The 23767-nt window shown below is 42.1% G+C and overlaps 1 long non-coding RNA gene across 1 annotated transcript in view; it reads right to left on the bottom strand.

Annotated features, from left to right (window-relative positions):
* Positions 1-6772, bottom strand: part of LOC134355167 (uncharacterized) — a 28764-nt gene extending 21992 nt beyond the window's left edge. The window contains exons 1-2 of the long non-coding RNA XR_010019968.1: positions 6714-6772; positions 5390-5451 (exon numbers count right to left, since the gene is read on the bottom strand). This is a non-coding gene — a long non-coding RNA (uncharacterized LOC134355167). The remainder of the gene's footprint in view (positions 1-5389; positions 5452-6713) is intronic.
* Between the last annotated feature and the right edge of the window lie 16995 nt (positions 6773-23767).

Below are 23767 nucleotides of genomic sequence, written 5' to 3'. Positions count from 1 at the left end.
ACCCTAGCATGGAACTAATCTATGTTGGTGCCGGAAAGATGTGTGGTGCCACTTGGGAGTGCTGGCTGTTAAAGCAAATGACACATTTCACTGCATGTTTCAGTGTACATGTGATAATTAAATGAATTATCAGCTGATGAAATTCAGCAGTGATCTCCAAGAGCTCTGTTAGGCAAAGGAAGTTGCTATTACTTTCATATTCACTACAGTGTAGGAAGGATTAGGTTAAGCTTGGGAGGGTGCAGTTGCTGGGACTGGAGGTCTTTAGTTATCAGGAGAGACTGGAATGTCTGAGACAGTTTTTTACTAGAGCAGAGGAGACTGAGGGGTAAAGTTGAGGGGCATAGATAGGGTAGATAGTCACAATCTTTTTCCCAGGGGCAGCAGAATCTAAAACTAGAAGACATACACTTAAAGTGGGAGCGGTGGGGGGGGGGGGTGTGAGAGAAGATTTAAAGGGGACTGAGAGGCAAGTGTTTGCACACAGAGACTGGTGGATATATGGAACAATCATTCAGAAAAAAAGGTGATTCAGAATCGTTTAATACCAATAGCACAAGTCATGAGATTTGTTGTTTTGCAGCAGTATACTGCAATGCATAATAATAAAAAACGATGAATTACAGTAATTCAATGAATTATGTAATTAAATAAGTATTCAAAAAGAGAACAAAAATCAGTGAGATATTGTACATGGGTTCACTGTCCACTCAGAAATCTGAGGGCAGAGGGGAAGAGGCAGTTCCTAAACACTAAGTGTGTGTCTTCAGGCTCCTGTACCTGTCACAAGGTGGGTACTGGGAACGGACCCAAATGCAAGACACAGACACTGAAGTACTAGGAACAGGACTTGACTAGAGTAGGGGACGTGACAGGATACAGACAAGGAGCAGGGACAAGAACGCAGACTTGGGCTAGGACATGGACTAGACAGGGAAATCGGACAAGGAACTATGAACTAGGAGCCTGGGCTTCGGAAAGAGGGACCAGGACTAGGAACCATGAACTAGGACCCTGTGCTTAGACTCCGAGCCAGAGACTGGACAAGGACCCAGAACCTGGGTCTTGCTTTAGGCTCGGACCCCAGAACCAGGTAAGGACATGACGTGGCTGGGGTCTAGAGGCTTGGGGTCCTGAAGCCTGGGGTCCTGAAATGCGGAGGCTGATAACTCAGAGGCTGGAGCTCTGAGACAGACTGGGAACTGAACATCAGCATAGAGCCGGGACTAACCCTTCGAAAAGCCAGGACTCATCTTTATCTCCACACCAAGGTGGGACAGGTCCATCCATCGGGTAACGGCAGAACGGCCAGACTTACCCAACAGAGGCAAAGACAAGACAAGACAGATCCCCACGCAGGGCAACGGCAGCACGGCCTGACTTACCCCACAGAGGCAAGGACAAGACAAGACAGATCCCCCCACAGGGCAACGACAGAACGGCCTGACTTACCCCACAAAGGTGAGGACAAGAAGAGACAAATACCAAAGAACGACAGACAGTTCTATCTCTGCATTGGGGTAGCTCCAAGTCGCAGTTACGGCCAGCAACCTCAGCTGCCTACGGAAACAGCCAGATCCCTACCTAGCTCAGAGTGGCTGACGGCCACTCAGCTGGCCTGGGAAACGGCCGAATCCATACCGCAAAGACAGCTCCGACTACTGACAGCAAGGCTTCATGAAGCGATGGTTCTCCAACACGGCTTAAAGATGGCAAGTGGTCACTCTAGCCTTCCACCGGCTGGTTGCTCCCAGGGGATCTTGACAAGACAAACCAGCAGCCCACACTCGACCCCAAGGCTACTTATATTCCAAGCCCCAAGATGGGAGTCAGGTGCCTATGATTAACCCAACCAAAACAAGGAACAGCTGGAAGACCCGGAGTCCTGAGTCCATGGACTGGACCATGAACCGGAAAGCGGACTTCACGGACTGGACCATGTCAGTACCTCCTCCTTGATGATAGAAATGAGACAAGGTAACGTCCTGGGTGATGAGGGTCCTTCATGATGGATGCCAAATTTTTTGAGGCACTGCCTCTTGGAGGTGTCCTGGATGCTGGGGAAGCTAGAGCCTATAATAGAGTTGACTGAGTTTACAAATTTGTGCAGCTTTTTCCAATCCTGTGCAACAGCCCTTTCATACCAGACGATGCAATCAGTTAGAATGCTCCCGATTGGCATGTATTCCCTTGACTTCCCCTTCCTCAAGTCCACAATCAATTCTATGGTCTTACTGACATTGAATGCAAGATTGTTGTGACCCCACTTAACCAGATGATCAATCTCACTCCTGTACATCTCCTTGTCACCATCTGAAATTCTGCCAGCAATTGTTGTGTCAATGGAAAATTTAAAGATGGCATTTGAGCTGTGCCGAGCCACACAGTCATAGGTGCAGAGACAGTAGAGCAGTGGGCTAAGTACACTTCCTTAACGTGGGCCAGTGTTGATTGGCAGCAAGAAGGAGCTGTTACTTTTGATCTGCACAGACTGTGGTCTCTCGATGAGGAAATCAAGGATCCAGTTGCAGAGGGTCCTTGACTTCCTTATTGGGAGGAAGACCCAGGTTTTGGAGCCTATTTATTTGAACTGAGGTTATGATTTTGTTGAATGCTGAGCTGTAATCAATAAACAGAAGCCTGATGTAGGTATTGCTATTGTCCTGATCATCCAAGGCTGAGTGAAGAGCCAGTAAGCTTGCATTCACTGAATGCCTATTGTGGCAGAAGGCAAACTGCAGCAGGTCCAGGTCCTTGCTTAGGCAGAAGTTGATTCCAGCCATGACCAACCTCTCACAGTAGATGTGAGTGCCACTGGGCGGGAGTTGCTGAGGCAGCTTGCCCTGTTCTTCTTGCACACTGACGTGATTGTTGCCATTTTGAAGCAGGCGAGAATTATTTCCAAATGCAGCTGTGAGATTTTGAAGATGTCCTTGAACACTCCCGCCAGTGCCCTACCTGATACGTCAACAGGGTCTGACGCTTGCAAGGATTCACCCTCTTGGAGGATGTTCTGACGTCAGCCTCTATGACAGAGATCACAAGGTTGGCAGGTGCTGCAGAGATTCACACAGGTGTACTTTTACTCTCCTTTTCAAAGCATGCATAGAAGGTGTTGAATTCATCTGGGAGTGAAGCATCATAGCCATTCATAATCCTGTCCTGACGAGGGGTCTCGGCTCAAAACGGCGACTGTACTTCTTCCTATAGATGCTGCCTGGCCTGCTGCATTCCTCCAGCATTTCGATGTGTGTTGCTTGAATTTCCAGCATCTGCAGATTTCCTCACGACAGCCATTCATAATGTTAGGTTTCACCTTGGAAATAATGGCCCACAAACCCTGGCAGAGCTAATGTGCACCTGATTCCATCACTAAGTGGTACGAATGGGTACAATTATAACATTTTAGTAACAATGACACAGGTACATGGATAGAAAGGATTTAGAGGGATATGGACCAAATGCAGGTAAATGGAGACATCTTGGTTGGCATGGAAGTTGAGCGGAAGGCCCTGTTTTCATACCATGTAACACTGCGACTCATTTCAAATAACAAACCATAAGAAGTTCTACAAGTAGTAAAAATGTAAACAAGTAGTTTGTTACTTTCCCAATTAACTCAGTAACCACTCAAAACTATTTAACTGAAGTTATAGTCAGCTGACTCTGTACTGTGGTACCAAGGAATAGAATTCAGGGATCTGGCAAAAGCACAGCACGTTAGATAATGCAGAGTCAGCATGGTTTTATGAAACAGATGTCATGTTTAAAGTTTTATTTTGAGTTGTTACCTCGGAGAGTTGATAAGGGGACCAGTGGAAGTGATGTGTTTGGCCTTTGATAAGGCATCACCCAAATTTTGACTGCATGTAATTGGGAAAATACAAATATGTGGACTGAAACTGATTAATGGACAGAAAACAGAATCATTTTATGTTAGGAAGTTGTAATGATGCATGGATCAGTACTCAGTCTAGTTTACTGATCTGGGTGCGGGAATCAAATTGTCTGTGTTGCTTGGAATTCCAGCATCTGCAGATTTTCTCTCGTTTATTCTTGCTTTTATGTTCTAGTCATCTCGAAATGAGGCATTTGGACAGTATGTATATTCAATGGACTGTGCTCTGTTCCATTGATGCTGCCTGGCCTGCCGAGTTCCTCCAGCATTTTGTGTGTGTTGCTTGGATTTCCAGCATTTAGACTTTCTCTTGTTCTTGCTTTTATGTTCTAGTCCTCTCAAGATGACTGCATATATTGCATTTACCTTCCTTAATACCAACTCAACCTGCAAATTAATTTAAAATAATCCTGAACAAGGATCTCCAAGTCCTTTTGATTTCTGAACTCTCTCCCCATTTAGAAAATAGTCTGTACCTTTATTCTTCCTGCCAAAGTGCATAAACCTATACTTCCCTGCTTTGTTTTTATCTGCCACTTCTTGCCCACTCTCCTAACCTGTCTATGTCTTTCTGCAGACTTCCTCATGCCACTATTCCAGCTGTCCCTTCACCTATCTTTGCATTGCCAGAGAGTAGTGGTTCAAGAGAGCTGTGGATGTTCACATGTTAAGTATATATATTCAATGAACATTAATGGACACTTGCACATTGAAAGGGATCATGGGATAAGAGGATAGTTCAGGAAAATGACACTGTGATAGAAATCAAAGTGATTTCATTAAAAAAGCTAGTCGACACAAGGGCAGAATGGCCTACCCCTCGTCCTCTTTCTTCATCTTCTCATGTGATGTGTGGAATGAAGCATAATGTAGAAATGCTAATTAAAAGGTCAGTTAATTGCCTTGTAGGCAAATCTGTAATAACATTAGGTCCTCAGCAGTAAATAATTAGATGTGCCCCAAAAGACATTGATGTCATGCCTACAAGCCAACATTGCTCCCAGTCTATTTTACAATAAACACAGTGTTCAGAAGGAATCAAAGTGGCTCTTTTCTCTTGTAATAATGTTTATCATGCAGCTTTGATTATGTCTTCTGTGTGGAAAATGATTTATGTTTTGAGTGAATCAAACTGCTATTCTCAACAGCTGGAGGTACTCAGTATTTGACAGGAGAGGATTCTTTAATCATTCCCTTGGGTCTCAAGGTTATATGCACCACTCAGCCTAAATCCAGCACTTCTTCCCTGCAGGCTGAACCTTGAAATCATTTGATTTGCTTTTAGACTCCTATTAAGTTAATTTACTTTTATTCACAAATTAGCAGGTGTAGGTCTGTGTATCTTCTGATATATATACAAGGAATGTTGTTTGCCAAGATAATTTCGATGAAAAGACTTCAATCATTAACAATTTCTACAGTTGCCTTTTACTAAATACCTTTCTTGAAACTGTTACTGTTCACGACGGATTGTGCAGTGATGGTACTTACCACACTGTTCCTCCACCACTGTGAAGTGTGGATGAGAACGACGGATTGACTCCTCTTGCAAGCTAATAGGAAACAGGTAGAAGCAGTTTTAACCCACTGACTCCTGGATTTCAGGCAACCACAGAAGGCAAGTTTAGATTTTCCACTGACTGGCAGTATAATGGTAATTCCAAACAGACAGTCAACAGTCATAAAGGAGGTTCAAAATTGACAATCAAGTTCAATGACAGTCAGGAAATAAAGCTTATTTCTCGCTAACTATCAGTGACAAAAATCACAAGCACATACACAGACGTTATTTAAAAACTGTTCACTCTAAACGTGGTGTAGTGTCTAACAGCTGCAGAACTGCACGTATCTGACACTAGTTAGAAACTGTTCGGCAACAGCCTCCTGTCCCAATTAAGAGGCACAGTGTCCCAAATAAATGAAGGGAGCCTGGCAATTTTCTGATTAGTTTTTCTCTTTAAGAGTTGTCGTAAATAAGTAACTGCCCTGATTAACCAATGGCCCATTTAACAGGAATTCACTGTATTTTTGAAATCGGTTCCACTCTTTCAAAGATCTTTGATAAAAACAGCAGAAAAAGCTTTTGAAAGGACAAGCTGCCATCAGGCTAAATCTTCAGGTTCTGTCACAAAGGTCCATTTACTCTTTGTGGACCATGTTGCATAGTGGAATATCTGTAAGAGCCAGGCCTCAAATTTATTGGGAGTAATGTGGAAGATGTCAAAGTACTAGTCAGGTCAAGGTCAAACTATCCTAAATGTCATTGTTAATATACAACCACTACCTATGGAAAGGCACCATGGAGGATGAAGACAGCTACTCCTTCATGGAGTTAACCACAGATTGATTGCACTCTTCAGGTTTCATCAGAATAGGAATTCTACTGCCCTTTGCAGTGCATGTGCACAAAGCCAGGCAGGGAGTTAAACACCTTCTCAAAGTTCACTTCAGCTGGAAGCTTTCTTCAGGGTTCTTAAGGAGATCTTCGTGCAGAAAGTTAAGCAAAATATGTATTAAATTCAGCAATTCAGGATGTATATTGTATACATTTCTCTGACATCGAATGTACCTTTGAAACCTTTGAAATTCAGTACTGAATTGTTGCATGCCAAAATATACTAATACTATTGATTATTCTCATGATCAGTGTTAACCGAAGTAATACATACACACAACATTCCATAACTATGCCATGTAGACCAGAGTGAACTCGTGACACAATGATAACTTAACAGCAATAAACAATAAACAGAATACTTACTTCAAAATATATCTATTAAATGTTTATAAATATTAAAAAATGTTTTACACTCACTGATATTACTGTTTCAAGGGCAAATAAAGAGGAGATGGAGATGGATATCTTTCTACAGCGTATGCTTCAAGTCAAAGTCTGAATTAACCCACGCAGGAAATGATCTAAGAACAGGAAGTGATGCTCATACAAATCAAACTGCATGCAAAATGAACTACGCTTCTAGAGGCCAGAACACTCCCTGCCTGGATCCATAGGATGTCAGCTTAACTACTACAACTTAAGGTCAGATGATCATTTCATTAAGTCTTTGGCAAAATAAGGTAAGTCTCAGAGATCGATCTTGAAAACAGTCTTATTTCGCAGTCCTTAACTGTTCTTGCTTCGAAAATGTCAGCCTTGTTGTCCTGTCTGATGAGTAGACTGGTGATACAGGGCTCACTCAGAATGACAACTGGGTGAGGTAACACTGAAGTGAAGTGAGTGCCGTCCTTCAGCTCGCGGTAGCCCCTCAGAGACAAGAAAGGGACAGAATTCACGGAATTGCCTCTGAATTGGGAGTGGTTCCTGCTTTGTGATGCGCTGCACTTCCTCTGCATACACTTGCCTTTGAACAACAGGAAGGATTCGAACCTTTACCTGATTCAGTTGCTCTGTGCTAAGAGGTTGCTTACAAACAGCCACAGCAAAGACTGCTTTCGGCTCCTCCTGTAAAGGAATGAGCAAACTGAGAGAGCTGGGCAACTGCTCTGGGAAGATTCAAAGTACACTTATTATCAGAGTATGTATGCAGGATTCGACCCTGAGATTCATCTTCCGCAGGCAGCCTCAAAACAAAGAAACACCACGGAACCAATTCAAGCGAACACGCAAAAAAAAACAAGTTGTGCAAACAGCAAAAAACAAGCGAATAATACACAGAATATTAAACATTAAACTGCAGAGTCCTTGATTCAGTCTAGGAATGTTCAGTTTAGCTCAGTTCAGTTTAGTGCTGCAGCTTCTGATGACTGCAGGTCGTAGAGCCAGTCTGCATCTAAGTACCCGAGCAAAATTGCTCAGAATAATCAGAAGGCAGAAACACATGTAACATGAACCGTAGACTCTAAAAAGGAGTCCAATCCACAAATCGCGCCAAGACCCAAAGCTTCTGTACCTTCCTCTGGCAGCAGTGAGTAAGGGGGAGAGGGAGCCAGTCAAATGCAGGCAGACGACGCTGAACACATGCTTGCCTTCTGCTCTTGTCCTCGTTGGTTTCAATCTTGCTCAACACTTTAATCAGCGAGATCGGCGAGAAATGGAGATGATCATGGATTTGCACCACATTGGGCCACACCCTCTGTTCCCAACCTCGCTCTCAACCACACTGAATTCCCTTGGAGACAACATTGCTCAGTCAGCCCAAAATCACGTTCTCAAAATGTAAATTACAGGCTCCAATCACACACTGATTAGTAGTAGAAGTACATTTAAAAGAAGAAGGAGAAGAAGATGTCTTTCTACACCATGTTCTTAAAGTCATCCTAATTAACCTGCGCAGGAAATGATATAAAGAACGGGTTATGTACAGGAAGTGACATAAGTTGACACACGTAAAACGAACCGCATAGAAAATGAACTGTGCTTATAGAGGCCAGAACAGAAATGATTTTCCTGGCTTTGTGCCCATTTAAATGAATTGTTTGTGTAACCAACATCACACTGTCTCCTTCAGTTTGCCAATTAAAAAAAAAATCCAACAGGGAGACATATTTCCCCCAAAAATACAGTCAACACACCAAGATTGTTAATGAGAGTGAACTGAGGTGAAATCCACCTAGACAGGGTTAATGCAGGTCAAATGACAGAAAGTTTGGGGAATCATAGTTTCAACCTTTAACCCCGTAACAATACATCCTTCTGATATACAGATCGGTCTAACCTAAAATAATAATTTCACAAAATTATGTCATTTAAAATAAGAATCTTGTGGTTACCTGTTTTATTCTTTGAGTAATAATTATGTAAAATAATAGAGCCTAAAATAATAGGTCCTTGTAATTAAACAATGCGGATCCGGATACCAAAATAATAATAAGGAGATCCAGATGATTCAAATAGGCTGCTCCCTTTTTTAAGTATTCCTGGTGATTTTCCGTGCTCCAGTTCTTCATCCCCATTCATGTTCTTTACGTATGGCCTTGGTCAGTAAATGTTGGCAGGCTGTTTAAACAGAAGTTATGCAACCTTCCCCCATCTGGTATTTGTAGAACTGCACTCTTCAGCATCACAATGCTAAGAGGTATAGACTTGCATTTATATATGGTTCATATCCTTTACAGGGTTATTCAAATCACTTTACAACCAATGATGTTCTTATGAATCATCATCATGGTTATGGGTTAGGAAATGTAGCAATCAATTTGCAAGAAACTGATAATGAGCAGATTCTGGAAATCTTCAGCAACACGCACAAAATGGTAGAGGAGCTCAGGTCCCTCTGTACACCATCCTGGCTTGAATTCCACTTCTGCCACATTTCCAGCCATGGTCTTGACCCTTAAAGGCGCCGCGCTAAATGCTCCACTGGAGCTCATGACCTCCGCTCTGCATTCAATCGTTGACCATGAGATCTGAAGATCACTGATGTTATTTTGTAGTCAGTTGTTAAGAGGAAATTTACATGCTGCAGATTGCACCTTAAGTAATTCAAAAGAAGTATATTTAAGTGGAAAACCTGAATGATTTTCTGCAGCCCGCAGACAGTCGATGATATATGCCAGCGCCATCTTAATGTAATTTGTAGACTTTGCTGCCTGACCAGCTGAATTCCCCCTGCATCTTGTGGGAGATGATTGTGGACTTCAGAAAGGTGCAGGTTGGCCACTCGCCATTGCACAACAATGGCTCTGCAATGGAGACAGTGAAGAGCACAAAGTTCCTTGGTGTGCACATAATGGACTACATAACCTGGACCCACAACACCTCCTCATTACTCAAGAACGCACAGCAGTGTCCTCACTTTATGAGGAGACTGAGGTGTACAAGACCCCCTGCCCCCATTCCAGCAACTTTCTACAGAAGCACCATTGAGAGTGTCTGTTCTGGCTGCATCATTGTGTGGTACAGAAGCTGCAAAGCATCAGACTACAAAACACTACAGAGGATAGAAAAAAAACTGCTCGGAGGATCACTGGGGTCTCCCTTCTCCCTATTTATGACATTTACTGGAAGCATTGTATACAAAGGACCTGAAGCATTGTTGAGGATCCCAACCACCCATCCTACAATCTCTTTAACCCATGAGCAGGAGGAAGTACAAGAGCATCAGGACCAGGACTGCCAAACTGGGTAACATTTACTTCCCTCAGGCTGTGAGTCCGCCACCACTGAGGTCTCGTCAGTAGGACAGAGAGCTATTTACTGTTTACTGCGCCGTGCAGTACATGCACTTTGAATTATATTTTATTAACTTACTTGTGGTGATATTTTGTTTTTTGTGCTGTGTGGCATAGATGTTTTGTGAGTGCACCAGGGTCTGGAGAAATGTTGTTTTGTTTCGTCATATATAGTATATACAGCCAGATGACAATAAACTTGAACTAAAGCAAGAACACACTAGGTTTGCCTGTCATCTTTGGGAGCGCACATAGACAGCATGCCTAGATATTTGGTCAAACGGGAGAGGGTAGAAACAAAGACGTCGAAAGGGACTGTGAAAGAATAGTAAACAATTGACAACTACAGGATCATGATGGTGTATTGAGTTAAGGATTGGTATTAACAGTGAGATTATACGTGAACTGGGGAAAAAGAGAAAGTAGAGTTGCCAAAAGCACGGGTGTGTGGTTTATTAATCTTAAACCAGGAAGGCAATGAAATCACTCCTTTTATATTTTTCATGGATCTGGGGCAGAATGTTTAAACTACTGAAAACTGAGAGTTTGTAACATAAGCCCTTATTTAATTCTGATGATAACTGTTTGGAAAATGTAACATCAATCAAATTATGAATCCTCTGCAGGATCTTGTAGGCAGCCATCCAGGGACAAGAAAGAATGCAAATAATGCCATTAGCTAAGGGCACAATATCAGCAATGTTTAAGATGTTGAAAGAACTGACCTGCCTCATTAAATCTCTGAGATCAAGAGTCAAGCAGCTACTCTAGCCATAAAGTCTTTGTGCACTACTGCCTTGAACACTTGTAGTTCCTCCCAGATACTAGTCATAAGGCATTTACATGGTGGAGCATTTCAAAGCTTTAAAGTCTGTGGCTTATACCTGTGTTATGGGCCTTTCATAAATGTTTCTCCACTACCTTAAACTAGTTTTGCATTTTTTGAGTTTACAAATGATTTTACTGGTAGCTATTTAGCCATGGGTCAGCGGGTTACCTCACTGAGATCACCCACAGAAACACACTTAAGAGCACTGGCACTTAAGGACTCAGGAATTCTTGAAACAGGAAAAGGCCATTAACAGGCCTAATTTCTATAACAGATAATCTAACCCCACTCAGGCCCTTATGTAACAAGATACTCTACATTCCAGATATGCCAAAAAAAATTGTTGAACTATATATTGCCCTCTTCAAACTCATTTCCTGATAATTTGCTGCATAATAGCATTACACTTTAGGTGGAAAACTTGCTTTGATGTTCCCAATTTGGACATCCCAACACTTTAATGTGCACTTACTGATATTTGAGCCTTTGACTAGATTTGCTTGGATTATTTTTGCTAATTCTTGTTCAAAATATCACTTGTTGGCAATCACCTTTGATTAAACACTTTCTTGTTCTATCAAACGTAAGGCACATGCATTCCTGAAATTTGGAAGATCACCAATAGTATTCCATAAATTGAGACATATTTTATGAGCAATGGCCATACTGTATTTCTTTTTGCATTACCTCTGAACAATGTGGTGACCCATGTCCTTAACCAGATGGAAACACTGAAATCAATATTTCTCTTTTTAAAAAAGTGGAGAACCTAGAAAGCAAGACCTGCAGTGTTATTCATTAGATTTGTTAATATTTTACCTATTTACCTTTTCCTCCTGATGAATAAGAGACTTATGACTTATGTTAATGTAAAATATTTCATTGAGATCAGAACTTGCGTCAACGATTGCGCCCATCTCCCTCAATTGCCCTCTGGGGTTTGATCCCCTTGCTTGGCATTGAAGGCAATGGAACCAAATTTCAGAGACAAGAGTTCTTAGTGTAAATGATACTGCATTGTATGCTTAGCATAAACAACAAAGAATAAATTAACAACCTCAGGGAACTTTTATGATATCCTCACTAACATTTCTGCATCAACCAACACTGTAAAAAAATTGTATGGTTAATTATTTCATTGTTACTTATGGTATTGTCCTTTGTCAACACTGGCTGCCATTTAAACCCACATAAGAATAATTAATTCCAACAGTAATTAATTGACTGTGACACATTTGAATACGTCCTGAGGATGTGAAAGGTAGTACTTAACCATTAAGTTCTTTTTTCACTTCTAGCATTAAATTTTCTTGCTTTCCACAATGCACACATGCATTCTCCACAGGTATTTGTTACCTCTGATCTGAGCTAGACTCCTTCCATTGTTGGGAAACAGTTTCTTGCCAAGTACGCGAGCCTGAGTTTCTGAAGCAGGCAGAGGGCCAATAGACATGACTTGCATTTCAAGCGACCCAAAGCACTTTATAGCCAATGCCATCCCTCTGAGCCAGTCACAGATGTAATGTCAGAAAGCTTCACAGCAGTCACAAACATTCACAATAATTATTCTTGGAGGCATTTTTACAGGTCAAGAAACAACAATGACTTCCTCTGACTGTCTGCTACAGCTCGAGAGGGAGCTGGCTCATTCCAGAACAATCAGCAGCAGCAAGAGCTGTCACTTAGTGCAACATTCTCTACAATGAAGCTAATGACCATTCTCAATTACAAGGCTGAGTTTCCATCCTGCAGTCATTTCATTCTTTAATGATCTCAACTATGCCACAGCTTTAGTAATCCTCCAACCATTTTATGAACATAAAACAACCAAAATTTACGAAGCTGTTTTAATATTTTATGTAAAGGGGAGATGTAAAGATGAGAGTATTTTTGCCATGTTTCAAAATAAATATGAACCATAAAGTGAATGAAAAGAAGTTAACACCAGGCGTGTTAAATGAACAAAATTGAGTTTCTGCTGGTCATGGTTGAAGAGGCTTTCAAAGGATACCAAAATGCACTTACTGCTATTAACATGGGCAAAAAAAAGGAAATATAGTAACATTAAATGCTGACAAATCCACAGAAAATAATGGGCTTTACACAGGGCATTAAAGAAATTAGCTGGGAAGTCTGCAAAAGTTTCAGACCTTACCATTCAAGATCTCCCTACTTCAGGAATCGTCCTTTTGTAGACTGGATAATTACAAATATAAAAGGCAAGATAGAGAAAAAAATAAAATTTATGAACCTCTGGGCCCATCTTCCCAGTCACGTTATTTGAAGCTTCACTTCAAGACAGTGTGATTGTTTATTTAGAAAAAGCCATCCTGGATTTGGAGTAAGTTGTCCACACCAAATAAATTTAACTGAAATTTTCAAGCCATTGGAGAAGTAAATATGTCACTGTTATTGTTGAAGAACAAGGTAAACTATAACAAGACATAGATGGCTCAAAGACTTTAATATTCCAAATGTGACTTAAATAGTCATATAGTTAAAATACCTTGATTCAATTTGGATTGAAAAGGCCCAAAGATAAATTCCAGTATTTGATTAACCCGGGTATAATCTCATACTTTTCAGTGAATGGTTCATAATCACATCCAAAATGTTTTTATTTTCCACTTTTGGCAATAAGACCGCAAGCCACTATATACGCGTGCTTCATGTTTCCTGGACTATTATGTACTATACACATTAAATTTCATGTGCAATGTTTTTATCTGCTTACTTCACCTGGTTCAGATGCTTTCCTTACTTTGTTCACCTACGCACAGCTTGACACCAATTATAAACGAGACACTGAAAGAAGCATTCTCTTCACACTTATGAATCAGAGCTATTCAGTGCAAGCTTTAGGAAACCTTACGCACTGCCCTGATAGGGACTTCACCATTCATCATTATCAACTACTTTAAACTACAAACCAGATTTCTATCTGGGTATCTAGTCTGCATTAGCACAATGAACATTAATCTTCCTCAAATGCTAAAACAAATGTCTTTGAAATACTCTCAAGGAATGCTAGCAAATTCATGAGCTATGAGTTATTACTTGTAAACACAGGCTCATTATCAATTATGACTGCTGCTCTAGAGAGCAAAAATATGATAGCATGAGCTGCTGACATTTGGATAATTTATCTTCGACATGTCTGAATTTTTATTTTCACAACAAAATTATATTTAGGGATTTTCTGAGTTTTTATTATGCACTTTTTTTATTCAAAGCTTTTCAATTTCCCTAAGGATATGAAAGTGCATGCCATCTGCAACAGATGCCCTGTTGACATTCAATTCCTTGTGTTTCTTTGCAACACATGTTCTAATGACCTCAACACATACTATAAATTTCCAAAGGTTGTTTAACTGGATTTGGAATTTATCTTCCATCTTATCTGAAAAGATTGATGTGAAGGATTAATTCACCATGTCTACCATTTCCATTTGAGATTCCAAGTGCTGTGGGCGATTCCATCTACTTCATAATTAAATTTCAAAATACAACTTCTCTGAGATGCTCCTTTCCACTATCTACAATCAACCTTCTTTCTTTCCACTTGACCCTCAATAACCCTGAACTGATTGCTTATATAAGACCATAAGACATAGGAGCAGAATTAGGCCATTCAGCCCATCGAGTTTGCTCCGCCATTCCATCATGGCTGATCCTGGATCCCACTCAATCCCATACACCTACCTTCTCGCCATATCATTTCATACCCTGACTGATCAGGAAACTGTCAACTTCCGCTTTAAATATACCCACGGACCTGGCCTCCACCTCAGTCTGTGGCAGAGCATTCCACAGATTCATCACTCTCTGGCTGTAAAAACTCCTCCTTACCTCTGTTATAAAAGGTTACCCCTCAATTTTGAGGCTGTGCCCTCTAGTTCTGGATACCTCCACCACAGGAAACATCCTCTCCACATCCACCCTAGCTAGTCCTTTCAACGTTCGATAGGTTTCAATGAGATCCTCCTGCATTCTTCCAATTTCCAGTCAGTACAGGCCCAAAGCTGCCAAATGCTCCTCATATGCTGACCCCTTCATTCCCGGAATCATCCTCGTGAACCTCTTCTGGACTCTCTCCAATGACAACACATCTTTTCTGAGATATGGGGCCCAAAACTGCTGACAATACTCCAAGTGCGGTCTGACTAGTGTCTTATAAAGTCTCAGCATTATCTTCTTGCTTTTATACTCTATTCTCCTTGAAATAAATGCCAACATTGCATTTGCCTTCTTTAATGCAGACTCAACCTGTGAATTAACCTCCTGGATGTCTTGCACGAGGACTCCCAAGTCCCTCTGCACCTCTGATGTTTGAACCTTCTCTCTATGTTTAGAGATCTCTTGCGGGATGTAAGGGATAAATTTGTCCTGGTGAGGAAGATAAAGAATGGTAGGGTGAAGGAACCATGGGTGACAAGTGAGATGGAAAATCTAGTCAGGAGGAAAAAGGCAGCATACATGAGGTTTAGGAAGCAAGGATCAGATGGGTCTATTGAGGAATATAGGGAAGCAAGAAAGGAGCTTAAGAAGGGGCTGAGAAGAGCAAGAAGGGGGCATGAGAAGGCCTTGGCGAGTAGGGTAAAGGAAAACCCCAAGGCATTCTTCAATTATGTGAAGAAAAAAAGGATGACAGGAGTGAAGGTAGGACCGATTAGAGATAAAGGTGGGAAGATGTGCCTGGAGGCTGTGGAAGTGAGTGAGGTCCTCAATGAATACTTCTCTTCGGTATTCACCAATGAGAGGGAACTTGATGATGGTGAGGACAATATGAGTGAGGTTGATGTTCTGGAGCATGCTGATATTAAGGGAGAGGAGGTGTTGGAGTTGTTAAAATACATTAGGACAGATAAGTCCCCGGGGCCTGACGGAATATTCCCCGGCTGCTCCACGAGGCGAGAGAAGAGATTGCTGAGCCTCTGGCTAGGATCTTTATGTCCTCGATGTCCCCAGGAATGGTACCGGAGGATTGGAGGGAGGCGAATGTTGTTCCCTTGTTCAAAAAAGGTAGTAGGGATAGTCCGGGTAATTATAGACCAGTGAGCCTTACGTCTGTGGTGGGAAAGCTGTTGGAAAAGATTCTTAGAGATAGGATCTATAGGCATTTAGAGAATCATGGTCTGATCAGGGACAGTCAGCATGGCTTTGTGAAGGGCAGATCGTGTCTAACAAGCCTGATAGAGTTCTTTGAGGAGGTGACCAGGCATATAGATGAGGGTAGTGCAGTGGATGTGATCTATATGGATTTTAGTAAGGCATTTGACAAGGTTCCACACGGTAGGCTTATTCAGAAAGTTAGAAGGCATGGGATCCAGGGAAGTTTGGCCAGTTGGATTCAGAATTGGCTTGCCTGCAGAAGGCAGAGGGTGGTGGTGGAGGGAGTACATTCAGATTGGAGGATTGTGACTAGTGGCGTCCCACAAGGATCTGTTCTGGGACCTCTACTTTTCATGATTTTTATTAACGACCTGGATGTGGGGGTAGAAGGGTGGGTTGGCAAGTTTGCAGGCGACACAAAGGTTGGTGGTGTTGTACATAGTGTAGAGGATTGTCAAAGATTGCAGAGAGACATTGATAGGATGCAGAAGTGGGCTGAGAAGTGGCAGATGGAGTTCAACCCAGAGAAGTGTGAGGTAGTACACTTTGGAAGAACAAACTCCAAGGCAGAGTACAAAGTAAATAGCAGGATACTTGGTAGTGTGGAGGAGCAGAGGGATCTGGGGTTACATGTCCACAGATCCCTGAAAGTTGCCTCACAGGTGGATAGGGTAGTTAAGAAAGCTTATGGGGTGTTAGCTTTCATAAGTTGAGGGATAGAGTTTAAGAGTCGCGATGTAATGATGCAGCTCTATAAAACTCTGGTTAGGCCACACTTGGAGTATTGTGTCCAGTTCTGGTCACCTCACTATAGGAAGGATGTGGAAGCATTGGAAAGGGTACAGAGGAGATTTACCAGGATGCTGCCTGGTTTAGAAAGTATGCATTATGATCAGAGATTAAGGGAGCTAGGGCTTTACTCTTTGGAGAGAAGGAGGATGAGAGGAGACATGATAGAGGTGTACAAGATAATAAGAGGAATAGATAGAGTGGACAGCCAGCGCCTCTTCCCCAGGGCACCACTGCTCAATACTAGAGGACATGGCTTTAAGGTAAGGGGTGGGAAGTTCAAGGGGGATATTAGAGGAAGGTTTTTTACTCAGAGAGTGGTTGGTGCGTGGAATGCACTGCCTGAGTCAGTGGTGGAGGCAGATACACTAGTGAAGTTTAAGAGACTACTAGACAGGTATATGGAGGAATCTAAGGTGGGGGCTTATATGGGAGGCAGGGTTTGAGGGTCAGCACAACATTGTGGGCCGAAGGGCCTGTACTGTGCTGTACTATTCTATGTTCTATTTAGATAATAGTCCACACTATTGTTCCTTTTACCAAAATGTATTATCATACATTTCCCAACACTGTATTCCATCTGCCACTTTTTTGCCTATTCTTCCAATTTGTCTAAGTCCTATTGCAACTGCATTGCTTCCTCAGCACTATCTACCCCTCCACCTATCTTTGTATCATCCGCAAACTTTGCCACAAGGCCTTCAACTCCATGCTCCAAATCATTGAGAAACAATGTGAAAAGTAGTGGTCCCAATACTGACCCCTGAGGGACACCACTAGTCACTGGCAGCCAACCAGAAAAGGCCCCTTTTATTCCCAAGCTCCTCCTGGCTGTCCGCCATTCCTCTATTCATGTGAGTATCTTTCCTGTAATGAGATAGGGTTTTACCTTGTTAAGTAGTCTCATGTGTGGCATCTTATCAAATGCCTTCTGAAAATCCAAGTAAATGACATTTACTGCCTCTCCTTTGTCCACCCTGCTTGTTACTTCCTCAAAGAATTCTATCAAATTTGTCAGGCAAGATTTCCTTTTACAGAAACCATGCTGACTTTATCATTAGTCTCCAAGTACCCCTAAAACGTAGACTCCAACACTTACCCAACCACTGAGGTTAGGCTAACTGGCCTATAATTTCCTTTCTTTTGCTTTCCTCCCTTCTTAAAGAGTGGAGTGACATTTGCAATCTTCCAGTCCTCCAGGACCATGCCAGAATCAAGGGATTCTTCAAAGATTATGACCAATTATGTCATTTCTTCAGCAACCTCTTTCAGGACTCTGGCATGTAGTCCATTTGGCCCAGTTGACTTATCCACCTTAAGGGGTACCGCAAGGCTCAGTGCTGGGACCCCAGTTGTTTACAATATATATTAATGACTTAGATGAGGGAATTAAATGCAGCATCTCCAAGTTTGCGGATGACACGAAGCTGGGCGGCAGTGTTAGCTGTGAGGAGGATGCTAAGAGGATGCAGGGTGACTTGGATAAGTTAGGTGAGTGGGCAAATTCATGGCAGATGCAATTTAATGTGGATAAATGTGAAGTTATCCACTTTGGTGGTAAAAACAGGAAAACAGATTATTATCTGAATGGTGGCCGATTAGGAAAAGGGGAGGTGCAACGAGACCTGGGTGTCATTGTACACCAGTATTGAAAGTGGGCATGCAGGTACAGCAGGCAGTGAAAAAGGCAAATGGTATGCTGACACTCATAGCAAGAGGATTCGAGTACAGGAGCATGGAAGTACTACTGCAGTTGTACAAGGCCTTGGTGAGTCCACACCTGGAGTATTGTGTGCAGTTTTGGTCCCCTAATCTGAGGAAAGACATCCTTGCCATAGAGGGAGTACAAAGAAGGTTCACCAAATTGATTCCTGGGATGGCAGGAGTTTCATATGATGAAAGACTGGATCAACTAGGCTTATACTCGTTGGAATTTAGAAGATTGAGGGGGGATCTTATTGAAACGTATAAAATCCTAAAGGGATTAGACAGGCTAGATGCAGGAAGATTTTTCCCGATGTTGGGGAAGTCCAGAACGAGGGATCACAGTTTGAGGATACAGTGGAAGCCTTTTAGGACCGAGATTAGGAAAAACTGCTTCACACAGAGAGTGGTGAATTTGCGGAATTTTCTGCCACAGGAAACAGTTGAGGCCAGTTCATTGGCTATATTTAAGAGGGAGTTAGATATGGCCCTTGTGGCTAAAGAGATCAGGGGGTATGGAGGGAAGGCAAGTACAGGGTTCTGAGTTGGATGATCAGCCATGATCATACTGAATGGCGGTGCAGGCTCAAAGGGCCGAATGGCCTACTCCTGCACCTATTTTCTATGTTTCCATGTTTCTAAGACCTTTGAGTTTGCCTGGTACTTTTTCTTTTGTAATAGCAATGGCACTCATTCCTACTCCCTAACACTCATGGACCTCTGGCACACTGCTAGTGTCTTCAACAGTGAAGACTGATGCAAAATACCCATTAAGTTCATCTGCCATTTCTTGGTTCCCCCCCCCCAACCCCCATTACTGGCTCACCAGCATCATTTTCCAGTGATCCAATATCAATTCTCACTTCCCTTTTATTCTTTATATAACTGAAAAAAATCTTTTAGTATCCTGCTTTATTTTATTGGCAAGTTTGCCCTCATTTAATCTTTTCCTTTCTTCTAGCTTTTTAGTTGCTTTTTTTGGGGGGTTTTATAAGCTTCCCAATCATCCAACTTCCCACTCACTTTTACTACTTTATATGCCCTTTCCTTGGCTTTTAGGCAGTCCTTAACTTCCCTTGTCAGCCACAGTTGCCTACCCCTGCCATGTGAGAACTTCTTTCCCTGTGGGACATATCTATCCCTGCCTTGTGAACTATTCCCAGAAACTTCAGCCATCTCTGCTCTGCCATCATCCCCGCCAGTATCCTCCACCAATCCACCTGGGTAAGCTCCTCTCTCATGCCTCTGTAATTCCCTTTATTCCGTTGCAATACTGATACATGTGACTTGTGCTTCTCCCTCTCAAACTGCAGTATAAATTTGATATTACGATCACTGCCTCCTAAGGGTTCATTTACATTAAGCTCCCTCATAAGATCTGGGTTATTACACAACACCCAATCTAAGATAGATTTTCCCTGCGTAGGTTCATGCACAAGCTGTTCTAAAAAGCCATCTCGTAAGCATTCAACAAATTCCCTCTCTTGTGATCTGACACCAACCTGATTTTCCCAATCCCCTTGCATATTGAAGTCCCCCATTACAATTGTGACATTACCATTATTACATAGCTTTTCCAGCTCCCTTTGCAATTTCAACCCCACATCTTGGCAACTATTTGGTGGCCTATATATAATTCTCATAATTTTTTTTAACCCTTGCAGTTTCTTATCTCTACCCACAAAGATTCAACACTCACTGACCCCAGGTCACCTCTTTCTAAAGATGTAATTCCATCTCTTAACAACAGAGCCACACCACCGCCTGTGCTTTCAATACATCCTTTGATGTTAAGTTCCCAGCCATGGCTTTCTTTCAGCCTGGGCTCAGTAATGCCCACAATATCACACTGACTAATCTCCAATTGTGCCACAAGTTCGTCCACCTTATTCCAAATGCTACATGTATTTAAATACAGCACCTTTAGTCCTGTATTCTTCACCCTTTTGAATATTGCCTCTATGGTACAATTTAACTCTTTGCTCTGTCTCCATTTGTACTCAATCATGGCTTGTCCTTCCTTACATTCATGTTACATCCATCATCTTCTTGTAAACCTGCTGGCTCATTCTCAGCTCTACCATACTGGTTCCCATTCCCTGCCTTATTAGTTTAAACCACTTCTAACAACTCTAGTAAACCTGCCAGCAAGAATATTGGTCCCCCTCAGATTTAAATGCAACCTGTCCCTTTTGTACAGGTCCCACCTGCCCCAGAAGAGGTCCCAACTATCCAGAAATCTGAATTCTTGCCCACTGCTCCAATTCTTCGGCCACGTATTTATCTGCCACCTCATTCTAATCCTATCCTTACGGTTGTGTGACACAGGCAACATTCCCGAGATTACTACCCTTGAGGCCCTGTTTCTCAGCTTCCTTCCTAACTGCCTATATTCTTTTTTCAGGACCTCATCCCTTTTTCTACCTACGTTGTTCTTACCAATATGTACCACAACTTCTGTCTGCTAACCCTCCCTTTTCAGGATATTGAGGACGCATTCAGAAACATTGCGAACCCCGGCACCTGGGAGGCAAACTACCATCTGTGTTTCTTTTTCCACAAATTGCCTATCTGTCCTTGTAACTGTAGAGTCCCCAATTACTGCTGTCATCCTCTTCAGTGCCCTACACTTCTGAGCCACAGGGCCAGACTCAGTTGCAGAGGCATGGCCACTATTACTTCCTGCAGGTAGGATGTCCCCTCGCACAGTTCTCAAGATGGAGTACAGTATTTATTGTTGAGGGGGATGGCTACAAGGGTGTTTTCCACTATCTGACGTTCTTCCTTCTCTCTCCTGACAGTCACCTATTTATCTGTCTCCTGTGGCCTTGGGGTGACTACCTCCCTGTAGCTCCTGTCACCTTTTTATTCTCCCTAACAATCCGAAGGTCATCGAGCTGCAGCTTCACTTCTTTAACACAGTCTCTAAGGAGCTGCATCCTTAGAGAACAGACTCCCAGTCCTCGTTAGTTTTGTTCCCTGTACAATTTAGACCATGAACCTCTCCATTTTCACCCAGAATCCATTGTTCTTCCACTTCTGCACATTACTTTCGTTGATCAGAGAATCAGTATCAGGTATATTATCACCGGCATGTGACGTGAAATTTGTTAACTTAGCAGCAGCAGTTCAATGCAATACATAAACTAACAGAGAGAGAAAAAAAATAATAAATAAAATAAAGCAATAATAAATAAACAAGTAAATCAATTACGTATATTGAATAGATTTTTTTAAATGTGCAAAAATATGCAAAAACAGAAATACTGTATATTAAAAAAAAGTGAGGTAGTGTCCAAAGGTTCATTGTCCATTTAGGAATCGGATGGCAGAGGGGAAGAAGCTATTCCTGAATCGCTGAGTGTGTGCCTTCAGGCTTCTGTACCTCCTGCCTGATGGTAACAGTGAGGAAAGGGCATGCCCTGGGTGCTGGAGGTCCTTAATAATGGACGCTGTCTTTCTGAGACACCGCTCCCCAAAGATGTCCTGGGTACTTTGTAGTACCCAAGATGGAGCTGACTAGATTCACAACCTTCTTCAGCTTCTTTTGGTCCTGTGCAGTAGCCCCTCCATACCAGACAGTGATGCAGCCTGTCAGAATGCTCTCCACGGTACAACTATAGAAGTTTTTGAGTCTATTTGTTGACATGCCAAGTCTCTTCAAACTCCTAATAAAATATAGCCGCTGTCTTGCCTTCTTTATAATTACATCAATATGTTGGGATCAGGTTAGATTCTCAGAGATCTTGACACCCAGGAACTTGAAACTGCTCACTCTCTCCACTTCTGATCCCTCTATGAGGATTGGTATGTGTACCTTCGTCTTACCCTTCCTGAAGTCCACAATCAGCTCTTTTGTCTTACTGACGTTGAGTGCCAGGTTGTTGCTGCAGCACCACTCCACTAGTTGGCATATCTCACTCCTGTACACCCTCTTGTCACCACCTGAGATTCTACCAACAATGGTTGTATCATCAGCAAATTTATAGATGGTATTTGAGCTATGCCTAGCCACACAGTCATGTGTATATAGAGAGTAGAGCAGTGGGCTAAGCACACACCCCTGAGGTGCACCAGTGTTGCCAGCATAAGAATATGCGTCACTGGCTCTCTTGAAGCTACTTCAACCCCGATGCTGGAAATAATTTACATCAATCCCTGTTCAGTGGCTCAAACCTGATCTCAGTTACGGCAGCATGTTGAAGGTTAGGAACTCGGCATTCCATAACTTGGCAGCACTCATATGTGTAGCAATACTTTGCCACTCTAGTAGCTTCCACAATGCTTTTTCTCTTCATTCTCTGCATGTCTCTTTGAAGAGGTTTGAAACACAAGGTCTAAGTTACACAGATTGCAGCTGGAGTTGAACATCAATCTCAAATAGGTTGAGGAAAAATTCACCCATACTCCCAATCTGATCGGTATTCATTGATTCCTCCAAGAAAGTAGAAATGTTGCAAAAGTGTGCCAAGAGGCAGGGATGTCATATCGCGGGAAACCACCAGCACTTGTAACCTCGGTTTGAATCAGAAATAGGATCAGGTTTAATATCACTGACATATGTTGTGAAACGTGTTGTTTTGCAGCAGCAGTATATTGCAATTCGTAATAATAAATACTATAAATTACAATAAGAATAGTAAAAAGAAATTAAATTAAATAAGCAGTGCAAAAAGAGAGGAAAAAATATTGAGGTAGTGTTCATGGGTATGTTGTCCATTCAGAAATCTGATGGCGGAGGGGAAGAAGTTGTTCCTGAAACATTGAGTGTGTGTCTTCAAGCTCCTGTACCTCCTCCGTGATGGTGGCAATGAGAAGAGGGTGTGTCCTGGGTGATGGGACTTCTTACTGATGGATGCTCCTTTTTTGAGGCGTCACCTTTTGAAGATGTTCTGGATGCTGGGGAGGCAAATGTCTGCCCATTAACCATTCACAATGATATGCAAAATGTGATAAAGCAAGCACACAGTTGAGTGATTCTGTCATGAAAATGGTTCTCATTTAATATAATGTGAGACTATTGTACATGTAGGACTTTAGTATCTGATATTTGTTCATTGTGAATATGGTGAACAAGCCATATCCAACAATTTGTTCTTGGTTTCTGAGGGTTTCTTGGACCAAAGGTGAGAGACTGCCACTTGGTTAGTAATCTAATTTGTTGCTGCTACTACTTTTGCTAAATTTCAGGTCTGTGACTATTTCTCCCTCACCCAATGCAGAAAATTTTTTGTTACATATTAAATTCCCAACCTAAGAATGTCTTTGCTGGGAGAAATGGTAAGGTTGTAGGAATTGAAAGC

This window comes from Mobula hypostoma, chromosome 12 (assembly GCF_963921235.1).
Source record: "Mobula hypostoma chromosome 12, sMobHyp1.1, whole genome shotgun sequence".
Classification (NCBI taxonomy): Eukaryota; Metazoa; Chordata; class Chondrichthyes; order Myliobatiformes; family Myliobatidae; genus Mobula; species Mobula hypostoma.
This window is presented reverse-complemented; position numbering and strand designations above follow the sequence as displayed.